The sequence below is a fragment of the Mustela nigripes genome, chromosome 7 (genome assembly GCF_022355385.1).
Source record: "Mustela nigripes isolate SB6536 chromosome 7, MUSNIG.SB6536, whole genome shotgun sequence".
NCBI lineage: Eukaryota > Metazoa > Chordata > Mammalia > Carnivora > Mustelidae > Mustela > Mustela nigripes.
The window spans coordinates 17,501,323-17,520,309 of record NC_081563.1 but is presented as its reverse complement, the minus strand read 5'-3'; the positions used below and the strand labels follow the sequence as shown (position 1 = coordinate 17,520,309).

At 45.2% G+C, this 18,987-nt stretch overlaps 1 protein-coding gene across 2 annotated transcripts in view; it reads right to left on the bottom strand.

The window, feature by feature from the left end:
- Positions 1-18,987, bottom strand: part of KLHL29 (kelch like family member 29) — a 294,701-nt gene that overhangs the window by 274,655 nt on the left and 1,059 nt on the right. The gene's annotated exons all lie outside the window — the stretch shown is intronic.

Below are 18,987 nucleotides of genomic sequence, written 5' to 3'. Positions count from 1 at the left end.
AAATAAATAATCTTTTAAAAAAAAATTCCCATAAAGAACATTACTCTTATCATTGGAAAGTTATGTAATTTTTAAAACCTCAAACCTTGGTAATCCTATTTCTAGAACTCTATCTAAAATATACTCTTGAGTATCTCTCAGAACCACCGCATGAGGCTGGTAGTATCGTCTTCATGCAGCAGAGGCCTGGGTGGATGCCATGATGAGCCTCACGCTGCCCTCAGGGCTGGGTCCTGTGAGTGCCGTCTGACGCCAAAATTATGAACAAAAATGATACCCAAGAATACCACCAGAGGGTTAGAGTAGGAAAAAAAAAATACGGCTGATGGCCCTGGCTGAGTAAATAAGATGCAGGCATGATGACATGCCAGGTAGGCATTAAGAAGCGATGTTTAAGAATCATTTTTTTAGAAGAGGGGAGGGACAGAGGAAGGAGGAGGGAGAGAATCTGAAGCGGGCGGATAGAGCGGGATGCAGGGCTCCATCTTACAAGCCCAATATCATGACCTGAGCCGAAATCAAGAGTTGGGACGCTCAAATGACAGAGCCACCCACGCGCCCAAGAATCATTTTTAATGACATGGGAAAATGTTCTCATGTAAAAACAAAACAAAACAAAAACAAGATGCAAAATTTCTTATGCAACATAGACCCAGCTATTGTGCAAATGCACAAAAAAGATTAGAAGAAAATGTAATAAAATATTAACAGTGGCCATCTCTAGGCAATGGGTCTTTTTTTTTTTTAAAGACATTTATTTATTTATTAATTAGAGAGAGAAAGAGAGAGGGCAGGAGGAGGGACAGAGGGAGAGACTCTTAAGCAGACTCCATGCTGAGTAGGGAGCCTGACACAGGCCTCAGTCTCACCACCCTGAGATCATGACCTGAGCTGAAATCAAGAGTCAGATGCTTAACTGACTGAGCCACCCAGGTACTCCTCTAGGCAATACATCTTTAGAGATTATTACTTACTTCAAAATGAACCATCCATTGTAATCCCATTACCCTCTTTCTTACACCTGTCTACCCTTTAGGGTCCAGCTGAAGACTTGCCTCTTCTATGAAACTCTCTTTGATTTGCTCAGCTCATATATCTCTGACCTTCCAAAACATGTTTCCAAAGTAGAGCTCTGACTCCTGGCTTCAGAAATGCTCACATGTGTGTCTAAGTGCATCACAGCTCTTGGGCTAAACTCCCCACCCAGTGTCCCAGAACCACAAGGGTGGGGAGCAGGCAACCTTCTACACACGTCTTATGTATGTGGCTGGGAGCTGAGCAGGCTTGGGGAATTCGTGCCAATAGAGCTGCCATTACCCTACCATACCTTGTTTGGGGGAAAGGGTAGACGATTATTATGAGTGGGACCAGTCCAAGATGAAGTTCCCATAGTCCATGGAAAGGGAGAAAACTCAAGAGTATGTAGCAAATTTTCCAAAACACTAAGTTCATTCATCTCTCCTTGTTCTGGGATCATGTCCTTCTCTTTGGTGTTAAAACATTCACTGTTGATTGCAGCGATGGGGTGAAGGGTAGATGGCATCCAGTGTTGTAGGAGCAATGTCCGTAACAGCCAACATATGGAAAGAGTCCAGATGTCCATCAACAGATGAACGCATAAAGAAGATGTGGTACACACACACACACACAGACACACACACACACACACACAGTGGACTATTACTCGGCCATCAGAAAGAATGAGATCTTGCCATTTGCAATGACATGGATGGAACTGGAGGGTATCATGCTAAGTGAAATGAATCAGTCAGAGGAAGACAATGATTGTATGATTTCAGTCCCATGTGGAATTTAAGAAACAGAACAGATGAGGGACGCTTGGGTGGCTCAGTTGGTTAAGCAGCTGCCTTCAGCTCAGGTCATGATACCAGTGTCCTGGGATCGAGTCCCACATGGGGCTCCTTGCTTGGCAGGGAGCCTGCTTCTCCCTCTGCCTCTGCCTGCCTCTCTGCCTGCCTGTGCTCACTCTAGCTCCTCTCTCTCTGACAAATAAATAAAATCCTTAAAAAAAAAAAAAAAAAGAAAGAAAAAAGAAACAGAACAGATGAACATAGGGGAAGAGAAGGAAAAACAAAATAGGATGAAAAGAGAGGGAGGCAAACCATAAGAGACACTGAACTCTATGAAACAAGACTGAGGGTTGCTGGAGCAGACGTGGGTGGGGGATGGGCATTAAGGAGGCCCTTGAGGTAATGAGCACTGGGTGTTGTATGCAACTGATGCATCACTAAATTCTACCCCTAAAACTAATAATACAGTATATGTTAACTAAATCGAATTTTAATAAAGAATAAAAAAAAAGAGTAGATGGTAATTTTAAAGTGTTGTTTAGCAAACTAATAATAATTACTCTTCAGAGAAGTTTTCGTAACTACCCAATCTGGAACAGCTACCTCTCCCCTTCTCTCAGTGATCCTTCCTCATAGCATTTATAATTATCTATATAATACTCCACTATTTATTTGTCTCTGTTTTTTACACTAAATCTCCTATCAAGAATGTATGTAAGATCTTAGCCAGGCTCAATGCTGACACACAGTAGGTGCCCAATAAATGTTTGTTCAATAAGTAAAGGAAGGAACTTAGAATGAGGGAAAGCGCAGGGTCGTGATACTGGAGGGACTTTGGCCAGAGTCTTAAAATAATAGAAAATGAAATTCAGTACTTAAGTCACTGATGGGTAACACCAGCTCTAGGAATGAAACCTAGCTCTGTGTTTATATGTGGCGTCTGGTATCTGGAGGAAACTCTTGTGAAGGTTTCCTTTGGTTCCCAGTCATTCTGGGAATAAGACATTAACAGCACAGCGAGTAAACACAGCGAGCAGAATTCCTGGCCGGTAGCACTGACTCGCAGGCTGGCAGGACAAAGTGGAAACATACGTACAACTCAATCCCAAGTTCCTCTCTATCCCCTGCTTCTCATTAACACTCTCTTCCCCCCAGGCCTCTCAGCTTCTCTTTGGGAAACCAATCCTTTTTCCAGAAGTTGATGAGAAAATGCCCTCTTGTGGGCGTGACAGTGGACCACCTCGACAGTGTCAAAGATTTCTGAAAATGTGCTTATTCAAGCGAATTCCTTCATTACATTTAAAGACTTAAAAAAAAATCTCAAACATCAACCCTTTGTTAAAGTGAAGATACATTTTCTAGAAGGCCATTAAAGAGTACTCAATTCACTTCTGCCTGTCTAACTTAGGTAGGCACGTTCTGAATGTCTTAAGCAGCATCGTCACAAAGAAAATTATTCTCCTTTCTAAACTTCTGTACGATTTGCTAATGACTGGGTGACTTTTTTTTTTTTTTTTTTGTCATCGCCCAGAATCTGCCTCCTTTTCTGCTCCCAGGAAACCATCACCTGAGATTGACAGGCAGCAATTGAAAATAATAAAATTATGTAAGATGAGCTTGTAATCACCAGCATTTCGTGAGAAGCAAAATGCATTTCGCTCTAGCTGAGGAACAGAAAGTTTCTTTCTCATTTTAAATCTGTATCAGAGGTAAAGCCTTCTATTAAAACACAATTCTCTGTACACTTACAGTCTCTGGCAGACTGCCAAGGAGACTATCACGGAGCTGCTGCTGCAAAGAAGCAGGCCGTGCAAGACATGGAGGTGCACTCCTAAGGAAGAAAAGCAAAGTCTTCGGAATTCCTGGGAGGGCTCTGCTCACACACTCCCACTTCTTCTGGAAAACACACACACACACACATACACACACACACATGCTTTCTGGAGGGGTGTGGGGTAGCAAACATTCAGAAAATGCTTTCCTATCTTTTGCTTTCCAAACACACACACACACACACACTGGGTTTCTTCTTCCTTTTCTCACTGCCTTTTGTCAGGTACCACCAACTTCATCATCCTCCTCCTCATCATCAGACTGCAAAGCCTGTGGTCTAAGACCTGGTAATTGCAAACCTTTTTTGCCGGCTGTAATTTACAGGTACAAGTGACCACTTGGGGGCACAGTGAGTGGAGAAGGCTGGCGCCGCATTCAATGAGGCAGGCTTTCATGATGTGAAGCCTGTTTCAGCTGCCTTTAAAAAAGCACCCCAATCCTGGATCTAGCAGCAGCCCTTGGAGGGAACATAACCCCAACAGAACTGTTCATTTAAGGCGAATCTAAGATTCACTAGGAGGGAGATTTTATATGGAATTATATGAAATGATTCTATTCCTTCCACCCTGTAAAGCCAGTGGTTTAAAAATTTCCTCCACGTGACGGCTTGTCTTTTTCACATTCTCATCAGTGTTAGTGTGGGCATGTACACAAACATATATTGCTCACTACAGGGGTGGTGGGAGGCAAAAATTAAACTCATTAGTACAGTTAAATCTCTTTGCCTTGTTAAATAAAATTTCATTTTTCCCCATTATGAAAAATACGCTGATTATTTAAACTATCTGGCGAATTTAAAGCAGAAAGATGATCACTGTTAACATTAGGGTCTATTTTCAGCCTATTTTTTTTTCTATACTCTTTTGCTTTTATATCCTTGACATCATAGTGCATACATAATGGGTGCTTGATTTCCTTTAATTAACAGAATTTCCCTCTTAATTAAAAACAATTCCCTCAAACATCCAAACTCATGATAAAGTCACTATAGAAAGTCTGTTCTCAATCCCCAAAGAAGTGTTTTATGCTTTTTTTTTTTTTTTTTTGGTTTCCCAATCGGAAGAGAACAAGGAATTCATACCACTATTTTGTCAACCCTACCCCAGGGCCCAAACACATACTCCAAGGATAGATTTTCCCCAAGACAAACCAGTGAGGTTGGGCAGAGGGGAGACATAAGCCTAGGATGGGGAAGAGACCTGGAGGGGGGGAGTATAGGAAACGCTTGGGAACCAAATACAGGCTGGGCTCTCACGGGAGACCCCAAGGTCCAAGGACTGAAGATGAACACACTGGTTAGTTCCCTGGAAAAAAAATTGTGTCTGGTGTGTAGGAGAAAATGGAGCAAAGATCAGCTTCTGTGGTTCAGATATGGATGCGTTGTTTTTTTCCACATCCTGGAAAAGGGATCGCATACTGAGCTGCACATTCTAGGGAACAATCCCTACTTCCAATTGACAATAACCAACCCAGAGAGAATGTTCCACAAGGCTTTCACTTTTGCCAGAGAGAGCATGAGGCAGCACTAGATTCACAGGAAAGGAGCCCCTACCCTGACTGCCGCTCCTGTCCCTCCTGGCGCCTTTAGTGATGCTCCTCCCACATTCCAGGATCTGGGATTCTGGTTCCTGCTCTGCTCCAGACTGGCAAATCCTCGATGGCATTTCCCTTCTCTGCACTTTGCTTGTTCAAACTGTGCAACGTGCCCAGCCCTGGTCCAGGCCCTTGGGGGAAAATCAATGACGGTGAAGCCATCGATCCCCCCAGGGGCACATGGTCAGCGAGGGCTCCCATGAAGCAGTCACACGGAGGACCTGGGTCAGGTCATCCCCACAGGCAGGCGCCTTCCCCCAAGGAAGCCATAGAGGACGGGCAGGCTCTGAACTGGGCAGAGACAGGCAAGACTTCTAGATCAGGAAGTGGGGGAGGGAACGGAGGGTGGGTCAGCGGGGCCAGAGAGTGGGTCCTTGGAACCAGCTGATCGTCCCTCTGTCGACACTTCATACTTGCTACTCCTGCAGCCACGGCCGGGGCTCCGCTCTCTCCAAGATCGGATCCTTCCTTCCGGCCCAGGTCCCCTGGGCCAACCCATGGGCAGGCAGGACTCGCTACGCCAGGACTGGCTGGGATGGGCTCCGCACTCCACCCCCATCATCCCCGTGAGCATCCTGGGGCTCACCCACACCCAGCTCTGCCACCAACAGGTCTCAGAGGTGAACTCCAGGCACGTGTCCTCTATATCCTGTGCAATGCCAAGCCGGGTGTTCTAAGCTTACCTCTCACAGGGGCAGCAGATCTGTTAGCTGAATGGGGCTTGTGAGCTTTTGGACTTGGGCTGGAGGCTGAGAATACACGGACTGAGGCTCCGGAATGGAGGGAGGAAGACCACAGAACATACACTTGCCCTCGTAGGTCTTCCAAACTCTCCTTGCTCTGTGGGGCTTCCCAGTGACTGTCTCTTCCCCCTGCATCTCCACAGCTCTCCACCAAAGAGCAATGGGTCAGATTGTACCCCCACACCTCCCACGGGTGCATCGTCTGCGTCTTGTGATGAGACACTGCCCAGGAATGTGGGAATGAGGGAAACCACGGAACAACGAAACTGAGTTCTCACACAGATGAATTTTGTCTGAGTTCCGGGGAGGCAGGAAATTCCCTTCCACCCCGAATTTCCTAGAAGCCTGTGACAGGCAGAACAGAGGGCAGCAAAGCTATTATTAGTGACATTAGAGAAAGTAGCTAGGTTCCAAGAGCTGAAGCAAGAGCCCACCATTTGCAGGAGGCCCTGCGAGGCTGCTGAGCCCAGATGGACCTGGCAGCGAAGGCCAAGGCTCTTCGGCAGGAGACCTCACTACTTCATGACAACAGACACTGCCCAGAAGTCTGTAAAAAGGGGACACTGACCCCAGAGTCAGCCTACAGATTCACTGGAGAATGGGGCACAACAGAGAGGGCAAAATTACCGGAAGGAGAGACTACCTCATACATCGGTGTCAGACAGAAGTGTTAACATAGCCACCGGAAGAACATGTTAACCATGCTGGACGCTCCAAACCAGGGAGGAAGGGGCCAAGCTGGGAACTGGTCACCCCAGTCCTGCCCGAGGAGAGTGCTCTGCCCCCTCCTGCCCCCACGCTCTGCCCCACAGGCATCTGGACACTTCTGCACATGGGCCCCTGAGCTGGGAATGGTGCAGCATAGCTCAGGGACACGGACCTTTAAGACCATCCACCAACCTCCTGTCCCTACTGCAGTCACCAAGCAGTCTCTTGGGATTTGGCTTCTACTGTGATGTGCCTTCTGGGAAAAAAATCTGTTCAGTGGCAACACATGGGCCTGGCCCACTAGATATCCTCTCTCTAGTGTAAACAGCCAAAAGGCCATCACCTGGAGACCGTTCAACTCTGGGGGCACTGCCGGTCAAAGGGGAAGACCCCAAGCAGGGAGAAGTTGTATGGGGACCCCAACATGGGCGGACATCCCCACTGGCCAACTAACATCTTCACCTGCGGGTGGGTATCTCCACACACAGTGCCACCCCATGTCCATCCCCAGGAGAAGGGACATACAAACTATGGTACCGCCATGAACTACCACTTACCAATAAAGAATGACCACAGGGACACATGGCAACATGGATAAATGGCACACAGAGTATGCTGAGTGAAACCAGCTGGGCACAAAAAGGGGTACACGCTGTGTATTTCTGTTTCTACGAAAGTCAACAGCAGGCAAAGCTAATCTATGGCGACTGACATCAGAAGGCATTTGCAGAGCAGAAGGATGATGGCCTGGAGAGGGGCGCAGGGAACTTTCTGCATGAAGGAAATGTTCTATACCTTGTTTTGAATGGTAGCTGCGCAGGAATAGACAATTTATCGAAACTCACAGAAATGAACCTTTAAGATCTGTGGACTTTATTTCATTGCCTCAACTATTATACCTCAAATAAAATAAATACGATGCCCACCACAGGGCTGGGGACACAGTGAGTGCTCCAAAAAGGCTGTGGAACTGTTAAAGGAAATGGTTCCCCTGACGGCCCCCAGCAGGAGAACCAGTTTGCAGTATGTTTTTTTTTTTTTTAGAAGCCTTTTTTTTTTTTTTTTTAAACTGTGGTTAAAAATGCATACAATTTACCATTTTATTAAGTGTATGGTCCATCATCATTAAGTATATTCACGTTGCTGTGCAACCATCAACCACCATTCGTCCAGAGAACATTTCCATCTTTCCAAACGGAAAGTCTGTATCCATTAGACAAGAATCCCCCATTTCCCTCCCCTCCCAGCCCCTGGCGGCCGCCATCTCCCTTTCTGACTGCTTTAGGTACCTCGTACATGTGGACTCATACAATATTGGTCTTTCTGTGACTGGCTTATTTCGCTTAACATCATGTCTTCAAACTCATGCATGGTGTAGCATGTGTCGGGCTTTCCGTGCTTTTTAAGGCTGCATACTATTCTGATGTACATATAAACCACATTTTCTGTGACCGTTCACCTGTGGATGAGCACCTGGGTTGCTTCCATCTTCTGGCTACTGTGGACAAGGCTGCCACGGATAATGCAGGGGTAAAGATCTGGGTCCTTGTTTTCATTTCTTTTAGGTACATACCCATAAAAATTGCTGGATCATATGGTAATTGAATGTTTAATTTTTTGAGGCACTGCCATGTGGTTTCCAGAGTAGTTTTACCCTTTTGTGTTCCCACTAGCAGTGCCTAAGGTTTCGAATTCCTCTGCAACCTCACCCACCGGCAACTGCTAGTTTCTGCTTTAAGAAAATTTGTTATAATAGCCATCCTAATGGGTATGAAGTGGTATCTCATCATGATTGTGATTTGCATTTTCCTAATTATCAGTAATGTTCACCATCTTTTTCATGTGCTTATTTGGCTACTGGTGTGTCTTCTTTGGAGAAATGTCTATTAAAGCCCTTTATTCTTTTTTTCTTTTTTTTTTTTTCTGAGAGAGAGAGAGAGAGAGGTGGGGAGAGGGAGATTCTTAAGCAGGATCAATGCTCAGCATGGAGCCTGATGTGGGGCTTGATCTCAAGGTCCTGAGGTCATGATGTGAGCTGAAATCATGAGTCAGATGCTTAGCCAACTGAGCCACCGAGGCGCCCTGCCCTTTGCCTATTTTTTAATCAGGCTGTATATTGTTGAGCTGAAAGTAAGATTTCATTGTAACTCTGAGAACACAGTCTTGCCATCCTCACTGTCACAAGCTCAGGCCCTAGGTGTCAATCTCCCATCCCCTGACCCTGTCCCACCCCCAGTGTGGTCAAGGGGTGCACAGGAGCAAAGAGTTAGGACAGGCAACTTGCCTCCTCTTTTGCTGGGACTGAGGAGACCATCACTGGCCCAGTGTCTATTCCAGATATCAAAACATGTTTCTGAAGACCAGACATCCTGGGGGGCATACCTGGAATAAAAAAGCCGACAGGTACAGCCAGCTCTCAAATTGTCATGTGAGAGTTCAGTGAGTTCTCCTCCTCTTGCTCCCTCCCCGCCACCCCGGGTGGCCCTGAAGCCTCCCCTAGGAGTCTGCACCCACAAATATAGCTTTTTGTGGTTTCTGCAGAATCTAGGAGAGAAGGTTTAAATTTGTAGGTGAGAACTTGAGGAGGGTGGGAATGTCCTTCTCACTCGGGATGTGAGGTAGACAGCATAGGGAGAGGCAGGGCTGTCCTCTAGAAACGCAGGCCTGGAGCTCTTGCCACAGGATGATGGGCTTATGTTGTGTATCCCAGCAAGGCAGTATTCTGCCTGCAACCCTCCCTTCGGGTCCAGTCACCAGAGCCTTCCAGGTTGTACAAGACACATCCCCTCCATCCAGAAACCGCATGGATCTCTGCACTGCCAGCTTTCTCCCCCAGGGGTCTCAGAGCACCCCCTGTCAGAGAGCTGAGGCCAGGGAGGAAACATCCCTTCGGACCAGGAGGGAGGTAGTGACTTCACAGATGGGGGAAAAAAAGTGACTTCCAAGAAGCATGGTTCCCATGAAAATCATTTTTCACCTCCCGGAGGAAAGGAGGAAATTTCAAATCTTAATGCCATTTGATTGGGGAGGAAGGCCGTTTCCCCACGTCTCTTGAAGGAATCCAGGTGTTCCTTTTTTTGCAACGTGTTGAGTAGATTGGACATTGAGATGCTTTGGCTCTTCCGCTTGGCACACCTAGGCTTCAGCAAGAAGTGTGTTCCTTTCACAGTCTGAATATTATTCAGGTTCTGACGATGAAAGCTAGTTGGAACAGCATGAACCGAATAGATTATAGCACTCTATTTACGGCAGGCTCTTCGCGAGCAAGGCCAGCCAGACACGCGCACGGCACGCAGTCTCCAGGTCTCAGCAGCCCAGCTTCCAAATGCGGTACTTACACTTCCCCAATTCTGTGTCCTTTGCTTTGGGTTCAGAAAGCCAGAATCAGAGCACAGTCGTCTTACACTTCTTCACATCCAGCAGATAAGCTAGTTCAATGCCAAAAGAACCCGCCCGTATCTCAAGAGATCAAAACCGTGCAGAAATGCAGCAAAAGGGTCTCAAGAGAAGCGTGGGTACAAGCTCTCACTTGGCATCCAGGAGATGGACTGGGGAGGAACACGAACACGGAGCAGGTGCTCCGCATCACAGCCCACCCGAAATGGCTGTCGTGTTCTGGACAGGACAGACCCGGCAGCTGTCCCCACTAACATGAGCACTGCTGGACTGGCCAGAATTCAGTCTGCTTGCTATCCTAAAGGTGGCAAAGTTGGCCTCACTGATGAGAGATTCTGGATGGGAGCTTTAGAAAATCCCTGCCCAGGCTTCATACCCATCTATGGTGAAGGACCAGGTTTTGAGGTTTTGTTGGTACCTTCAATCCGTTTAAACCAAGCTGTGGTCCTACCATGCATGGCTAGACCACAGCTCACACTGTATGGCACTCTCTAGGCAACCCATGTGAGAGTTTAACAGGGCCCAAACTGGTCTATACCTTGTTGGATAAGCCTAAGGATCAGGATCTTGGCTGTCAAGGCAATGTCAAATGCAACAGAACTTTCGAAATGCTAACTTCCAATTTTTCTTGTCACAGACTAATAACAGCTCATGGCCTGGTACCAGCCTGAGGACAAGGCCTGGGGTAGCACTGTTTTTAACTCCTCTCTACTGGCTTGGAGAGTCTGGCCAATGGTGGCAGAACCCAACTCATGTGGTTAGGCAGAATTGAATGGACATCTACAGCAGCATTCATTATCAGTTACTCCCCCTTTGGTCTCAGAACGTCCCAGGGACTCAGATCACTCGTTGATCTCACTCCACCTGCTTTCCATATGCTTTGTGAGGAGGCATGGCTTCTGAGTTAGACTGGGAGCTCTCCTGGTTGGGACCTTGACTCGGGGTGTCCAATAGTGAGACTCCAACATGGGACAGGTCCAAGGCTAAAATACAAAGATGGTCCTTGTCCTTAGGGAGACCATGATTCTCAAGATGGAGCCAGAAATAACCACTTGTTCACGTGATTTGGAGCAGAACCCAACCCACCCACATATACAGACGGTGCTTGTGACATGCCTGACCCTGTTCTTGGCACTTTGTAAACAGGAAATCATGTCATGCCCACATATTCATTCACTCCTCACACATTTAAGTCAGTGCCCCGTAAGGAGCCTCTGACCATGAAGAAAAGTGGTCAATTAGACCTAAGCCTTCAAGAGAAGTTAGAATCAAGCTTCTGCTCAGTTTACAGATGGTGATGACAGCACGTTGAAGTGTGAAGGTATCTGAAAGCATATGGATAGTACTCTGTTTCCTGGAGTTTGTTTCAGGCCTTATAAGGTAATTAGCAGGACCCTCAACTTATTATATAGCAACAGTGGTGATCAGTGAGCAACGTGGCTCCATGCGTAATTATTGTGTTATTTTATTTTTTTTAAAGATTTTATTTATTTATTTGACAGACAGATATCACAAGTAGGCAGAGAGACAGGTAAGGGGGTGGGGGAAAGCAGGCTCCCCACTGAGCAGAGAGCCCTATGCGGAATTCGATCCCAGACCCTGAGATCATGACCTGAGCCGAAGGCAGAGGCTTAACCCACTGAGCCACCCAGTCGCCCCTCTCTCTCCTTTTTGTAGGTTGGCAGTTGCCTGGGGGCTAGGCCTCTTGGTCCCTTGAACCCATCCAGCATCCCGTTTGCCGATCGGACCTCTGGCAAATGCTTGATCTCTCTACAACTCATCTGTGAAATGGGAACAATGTGACCCCTGCCACTGGGTAAGCAGCAAATGAGACGCCAGATGGACAGAGCTGTGCCTGCTCACTAATTCTACACTCCTGTAGACACTCCAGGAGCTGAACAGCGATCATTAAAGTTCCTTGAGAGGCTAAGTTCACTTGCAGTCTTGATCCAAAACCAAATGCTCAAAGCTGACAATGTGAAAAGAGAAGGTAAAAGAGAAAGGGAAGTTTATTGAAATCCGGGTTTCATCATTTCCCACCGCCCCTCGGCGTCGTGAAATGTCCAAGAGGAAAACAGGGGCGATGTGAAAAACCGCTAGGTCTCACATTTGGCCTCTGCTTTTGACTAGTTTTTGTTTTTTACAAGACAGAGAGAGTCCTCTTGTCTGTTCTTGCCTCTCTGCCTCACCCCTGACCCTGCTTCTGAGAGCTTTGTGGACATCCTTGAAGAAAAAGAAAGCCTCATGCTTGATTTTACCTTTAGGGTCAAAACCAGCCCAGCAGTAAGGAACGGGGAGATGGCGGGGCCGGACCGGCAGGCACGCAGGCGGGGCCTGTGCCAACCCCACGTCCTCTGCAGTCCAGCCCTTGCCTGGCACTTCCTGTGTGGTCACTTAGTTACAGGTGTGATACAGGCCCTGGTGACCATGCTTTTCTCATGGTGAAGCTCAAACTGGAGAAGTCCTCTTTTGCTAAAGGAGGGATGGAAGAGTTCAAACAGGGAGCAAACATCTCTTTGCGGTGTCTGCCGCAAGCTCTACTCACCTCCCTGCCCATCTCCCCCATAAAAAAAAAAAAAAAAAAACAAAAAACAAAAAACTCATCTAAAGAATAAAAATAGGAATTCCTAGGTGTTGCATTTTCCTTTTTAAAAAGTGCTTTCGTGAAATGCCATAAATTAAAAAATCTGGAGGGGACAACACCTTGCAAGTAAGTGTGATACGAAAGATGGACTTGGTGTCGACTTGCAAAAGTGCCAAATAGATTCAAGTTATCACGGGAATGAAGAAGCTCCAAGAAAATTAGTCTTCAAAGTCTCAAGTCATAAATCCTAGAAGATTCCATTTAGATTAGTTAGAATTCATCAACAAGCATATTTTATAGATATGTGCCCAAATAGAGCATCTAAAATTCCACACAATGAAAAACCATGAAGATATAACGACATAGCCACAGAACAAAAAGAAAATCCCAAAAGCAGTCTTTGATGTCTATTACCGGACACCTTCTCTGGGCATAAATTGATGCAGGCAAATGTTTTCACTCTGGAGTGCTGTGCCCAGCACCGTGCTAGGCACTGGGATTCAAAAGTGAATGAACCTGGATCAGTCCGCAGTGCTTCTGGGCAGATCCTTGATTCTTCTTACAACATTTTTACTCTTCAATTTGCTCTTTATTTATTACACTGTCTAACACAGGAACACAAGCCATCAAAGCATCTAAAAGTTCTTCTCATTAGCCTTCGAGGGCCAGAGGAAAGGGAAGCAGGTGGGCAAATCTTAAAGTATAGCGAATGCTGGTCAGCCCTGGTTAATAATTCTTATTTAACTCATATTCCCTCTAATAGAATTATTTTATTTAAAATGTTAATTAGCACAGACAATGCAGTCCCTGGCAAATAAAAGGCATTGTGAAGAAGTGCAATGCAGGAAGACCCAGTCTAGAGTATCAGAATCACATCCCCACATACGGAGAAGACCAGATAGACCCACTGGTCGCTGATGGATCTGGATTCGAGCAGCTGTACAGTGTGGCTAGATTTGTGGTCTTGGGCCAGCTGATTACCTCTCTGAGCCTCTTCTTCATTTGTAAAATGTGGATAATCCCTACCTTGCAGTGCTGATATGGGGATTAGAAATAATATATGTAAAGTACTAAAATATAGTGGGCAATCAAAACTGGAAGCTGTTATTATCATATTATTGGCATTTGTTACAGGTTTGATGATTGAATAATGGGTAAATTAACGGACCTCTAAAATCCCTATCAACTCTAAAATTATGATACTAAAAAATGGAATTAAAAGTTCATAGATGAAATCCACTTAAAGATATTTTTAACTATTATAATTGTGATGCAAATCTCTTATGCTTTTCAGAGTAAGAACGGATAATGAGACTCAGAGAATATATATATATACACACACTGTGGTGTACCACAGAAATGTTGATGACCAAATTTAGCAGGATAGGTGACGACAGTTTCGGAGCTCTCCAGGCTGTCATGACTCCTTCATCTAACCTCTCCCTTCTAGAACATTTCTCTAGGCCAGACACTGGGATGCATGTTTTGATGGGGTAATATTGGCCATGATGATTCCCTCCATCTTCAGAAAAGAGAACTGAAGCTTCCTGGGATTAAGGATCTTTCCAAGGTCACATAGCTCGTGGGCACCAGGGACTGGACTTCAACTCTGACACTAAGCCTTCATCTTTACCGACTCTGCAACTTGACGCAACTCAGACAAGCCCTAAAAGCAAAACGTAAGAGATTCGAGGGACTTGCCGGGAAATGTACACACAGGCAAGGAAGAACAAATGTCAGTCACATTTACAATATTCTTTGTTTGACTGTGTTCTGTTGACTGCATTTTCACCAAGTCTCCTAAACAGAAGATCAGTGTAATCTATTAGTGTAAAAAGTGGTAGAACACAGCAATCCCTCTCCTGGGTACGTATCGAAAAGAACTGAAAGCAGGATCTCAGAAATATTTGTACTCCCATGTTCACAGACATGAACTGGATATTGTACCTATGGGAGGGATCTAAAGTAGTCGCATTCACAGAAACAAAGCAGAATGGTAGCTGCCAGGGGCTGGGGAATGAGGAAATGGGCAGATGATGCTTTATGGGAAAAAGATTTTAGTTTCACAGGATAAAAAAGTTTGGGATATCCACGGACAACGATGTGACTATAAATACTACAAAACTAGACACTTAAAATGGTAAAGATGGTAAATTTTATGTTTTTCCACCACAACTTTAAAATAAAGAAAGCGGCATATTATATGTTTGTATATGTGTATGTGTGTGTATGTTTTATATAAATCTATATGTGTGTGTGCATGTTCTTAAAAGAGTTAATGGTTTAAAAATTTCAAAACTCTAGGGGCACCTGGGTGGCTCAGTCTGTTAAGCACTTGCCTCTTTTTTTTTTTTTTTTTTTTTTTAAAAGCATCTGCCTCTTGATTTTGGCTCAGGTCATAATCTCAGGGTCTTGAGACCAAGCCCCATGTGGGGCTCGGTGCTCAGTGGGGAGTTTGCTTAAGATTCTCTCCCTCTGCCCCTGCCCCCCCAACTTGTGTGCATGGTCTCTAAAATAAATAAATATTTTTTAAAAACTCAAAACTCTATAAAAAAAATTCTATATAAAAAACTCTATATTTTAAAAAAACCTATAAAGATTGATACCTGTGAGGTCAGTAGCAGCTTCTGAATGTTTGGGGAACTGACCTCTTGGCCCAAACCCGATCCCTTGCCTTAACAGTGTTCAATTGTTCTGTTCTAGCTTCTGAGTCATCACCTGCTGCCACTGCTAAGCATCTACAAACCATCTGAATTTCACGCAGATATCCTCTCTCAAGGGAAATGAGAAATCTTCCCCTTCCCACCCTTAAGGTGGAAATGCCCCAAGACAATTAAGTTCATTTCACAAATAGCTGTGTTGCTAATGATCAACCTGCCTCACCTTAATTTGCAGCTCCAATCTCCCTGTTTTCAAGTGATTTCTTTAAAGAAAGTATAGGCTACCTTCCTGGCCTAGGGTGCTGGGCAAGTAAGCGTTTAGCTGTTGCAGGAAGAACCACAGAATCGGCTTTCAAAAGTGGTCCTGATATCTGCTTACTTATGATACAACTGGCAGGTCAAGAATTCTGACTCACTTTTCCTTCTTAGCCAAAATTATTAAGACCATTTCTATGGTAAAATTTACTTCAGATGAAAGTACTCTCCAGTGACTCTGTTACCCAATTTTTCTAGCATATTGGGAAATGACCCTCAATTTCCTGAGTAATAGCAAATGAGCCTCTTCTGCACAAATGACAAATATTCTTCCATTTTCTAAACATTTGAGTCTCCTTATAATTTATGTGCTCACAAGGAGATTTCTTGTCCTCCAATCACGCTACATGGTTCCTGCCTTGGTTTATCTTCACCTCCTGCAACTCATGGCTGGATTTCTTAGTTATGGTGCTTCTTCCTCCCTCTACCCTCATGTAGGCATTTAGTTGACCAATTACAGAATCACAAGGTTGGTTATAATTCCGTTTCTCCATCTGACTTTGAACTTAAGTGTTCCAATTACTTTGCTTGATCCTAATAAGTCAGTAGCGTGCTAATGCTTGCCTTGATATTTCTGAAATATACAGGGTGTGATTAGCATGGGACTGCATCATTAGAAAGCAAAATGAAAGCGGGTGAGCAACATCATGGCTCGCATTTAAGCAAAGCTGCCTGATCAGTGAACTTACAATGTTTCAATGATCCTAGGGATACTATATGCTGTGACCAAACATATATTGTATTTAGAAAATCCTCTGACACTCCAGAACATTCTGTCTTTTGCTACTACTAGAAAAGATCCTAGAAGGATAGGCCTGTTCCAAAACACAAAGTTCCAAAGTCTGTTTAAGCAGATACAGCCGAAGACATAAAGAATCCTTGAACCACACAGGTAGGAAAAAAAACAAACAAACAAACTAAGGAAGGAGAAAAGGAAAGGAGGGAGGAAAGAAGGAAGAAAAAAGGAAAGAAAGGAGGGAGGAAAGAAGAAAAGAAAGGAGGAAGGGGAAATCTTTAGTTAATTCTGCTGGATTGCACTGACGTCCCTGGGCCATAAAGCAAGAAAGCTTTACGGTAAGCCTGCTGGAAGAAAAAAAAATACCCATGCACACACACGTTATCAAATGAGATGCTAAAAAACTACATTAACATCAATGGTGTTATTTGAATCTATTAAAAAATTTAACCCCTTCATATCTGTGTGTTACCAGGAATAGTGTAAACTTTTGGAAACTAGCAGGAAAAAAAAAAAAAGGAAACGCTTTAAACTGGGAATGTTTTGCAGCCAAATCAATTGATAAGTAAAAGAAAAAAAAGATGGCACAACTGAAATTGATGCCAAAGATTTATAAGGTTGACTAAGTAAACAAAAATGGAATGGATCACCATGGAAATGCATGAATATTGAAATAGGCAAGATTTGAATAGACTAATGATATGCCTCACTTAGACTGACAGGTGTTGATAACAACTCTGACACTCAAACCACACCAACATCCACACTTCTAACATGTTTATTCCTAGAAAACAGGAGCTGATTTAAAGGTTCCTTTGGTAAGAGCTTATAAGAAAAATACATTTTCTCATTTTAAAGGGACTAACTCAATTCTCATCTACTTGAAAAACAAAAAAGGTTTTATCTATTTGCTTTCTGGATATGAGGAGCCGCAGTTAGCAGAAGTCATTCTCTTGGGCTCTACTAGTCTTTGTTCCAATAAACCTCTCACAAAACCGAATTTTCAGTCTGGCTTATCTCCCACACTGAGTACTTGAAGTATGACCACCACTCATTAGAAACATAATTAAAAAGACACAACACTAGACCCCCCCCCCCAAGCACATACAGATGAAAACCAATACCCCTTAATTTATTTGTTACCATAGCTACCATAGGATTTTTTTAAAAAATTATTATTATTTCAGTCCAACTCTGGGTATTTCGTTTGGATTGTTGCTTGCAAATGAAAGTTGGAGACCTATAAATTCCCATTAACTGTATAGAAATGGGGAGACTGAGCAGAAGAAAATGTTTTTCTTAATCATGGACAAATATGGTTTAAAAGATGCTTTTACAGGAAAGTTATTAAAATGGGTTAAATGCATCAGCCTGTAAGCCAATTTAAATGTCATTAAATTCATATAGAGTTTAAGGACACATATGCTAGTAATTCCCTGATTCATAGCAGGATGATAAATCAAGAGCACTCAGAACAATGCATGGGACAGAGACTATATTCATCAGTGGCACACAGCTCCATACCTGTATAAACACCTAGATGTGACTACTGGAATACATGCTCACCAAGCAGCCCTTAAAGTATTCACCTGTGCATTAAAGGGCAATGATTTTACCAAGCGCCAGGATGAACACTCTGTAAAATTGTTCCTCACCCCCACAACAGTGAAAAAGTTAGCTCTGCACTTCCCCAATATATTTTTTTTAAGACATCAGTAATGAAGCGGGCTAATTAAATCTGCCATTCACCCTACACCGAAATAATTCCTTAAATATGCTCTCCCAGAGCTGAGCTGGACATAAGACCATAGGGCAAGGGGAGGAACTCTGTAGAGACCAGACAGATGACTTAAAGGAGACTGAAATTAGGGTAAATACAGCGGTAACCAGGACAGATCTGTCGCTGCAAGAGGAGTCTGAATCCCAGCGTAGCCCTGCGTAGCTCCTGCATCAGTGGAGCCTGACAGTCCCCGAGCTGACGAAGTGGGAAGTTTCGCGAGCAGCAGCAGCACTGCGTCCTCAACCGTCCGGTCCCTCCAGCGCCGAGGTCTCGCCTAATGCTACATAAATACCTGCGTCCACGATTCGCCCGGGGCGCGGCGCAGCGCAAGCCCCGAAGGGCAGCAGGAGAGCGTTTGGAGAGCGACAGGGATGGCAAAGGCGGCGGCTCCTTACCCATCAGCATCCACAGGGACCCGCGGGAGGACCCGCCAACTGACCCTGTCTGCCGCTGGGTTCCAGAGCCCAAGAACAACAACTGGCTTCTCAACTGACGGACCCAGGCATCCGAGACTCGCGCTTTGCCCCCACCCCTCCTCCGTGACGGCTGGCCGCGGGCAGGCAGCGCATCCCCGCCTTCCCCGGCTAACGCAGACCCCACCTGCCCCGGGAGCTGCCTCGGACCTGCCCCTGCTCTAGGCTCCGCTCTCCCGACTCCCGGCGAGCGCGCCCCTCCCTCGGGGCCCGGGGCCGGTGTGCCCAGCTCCCGCACCCGGGCCGCGACCGCAGAGAAACCTCGCGCTCTCGGCCCGCTCCAGGCCACTGAGACCGGGACGTGAGCCCTCCGCCACCCTGCACCCCCGCCGGGGTCGGGGCGCGCGTCCACACT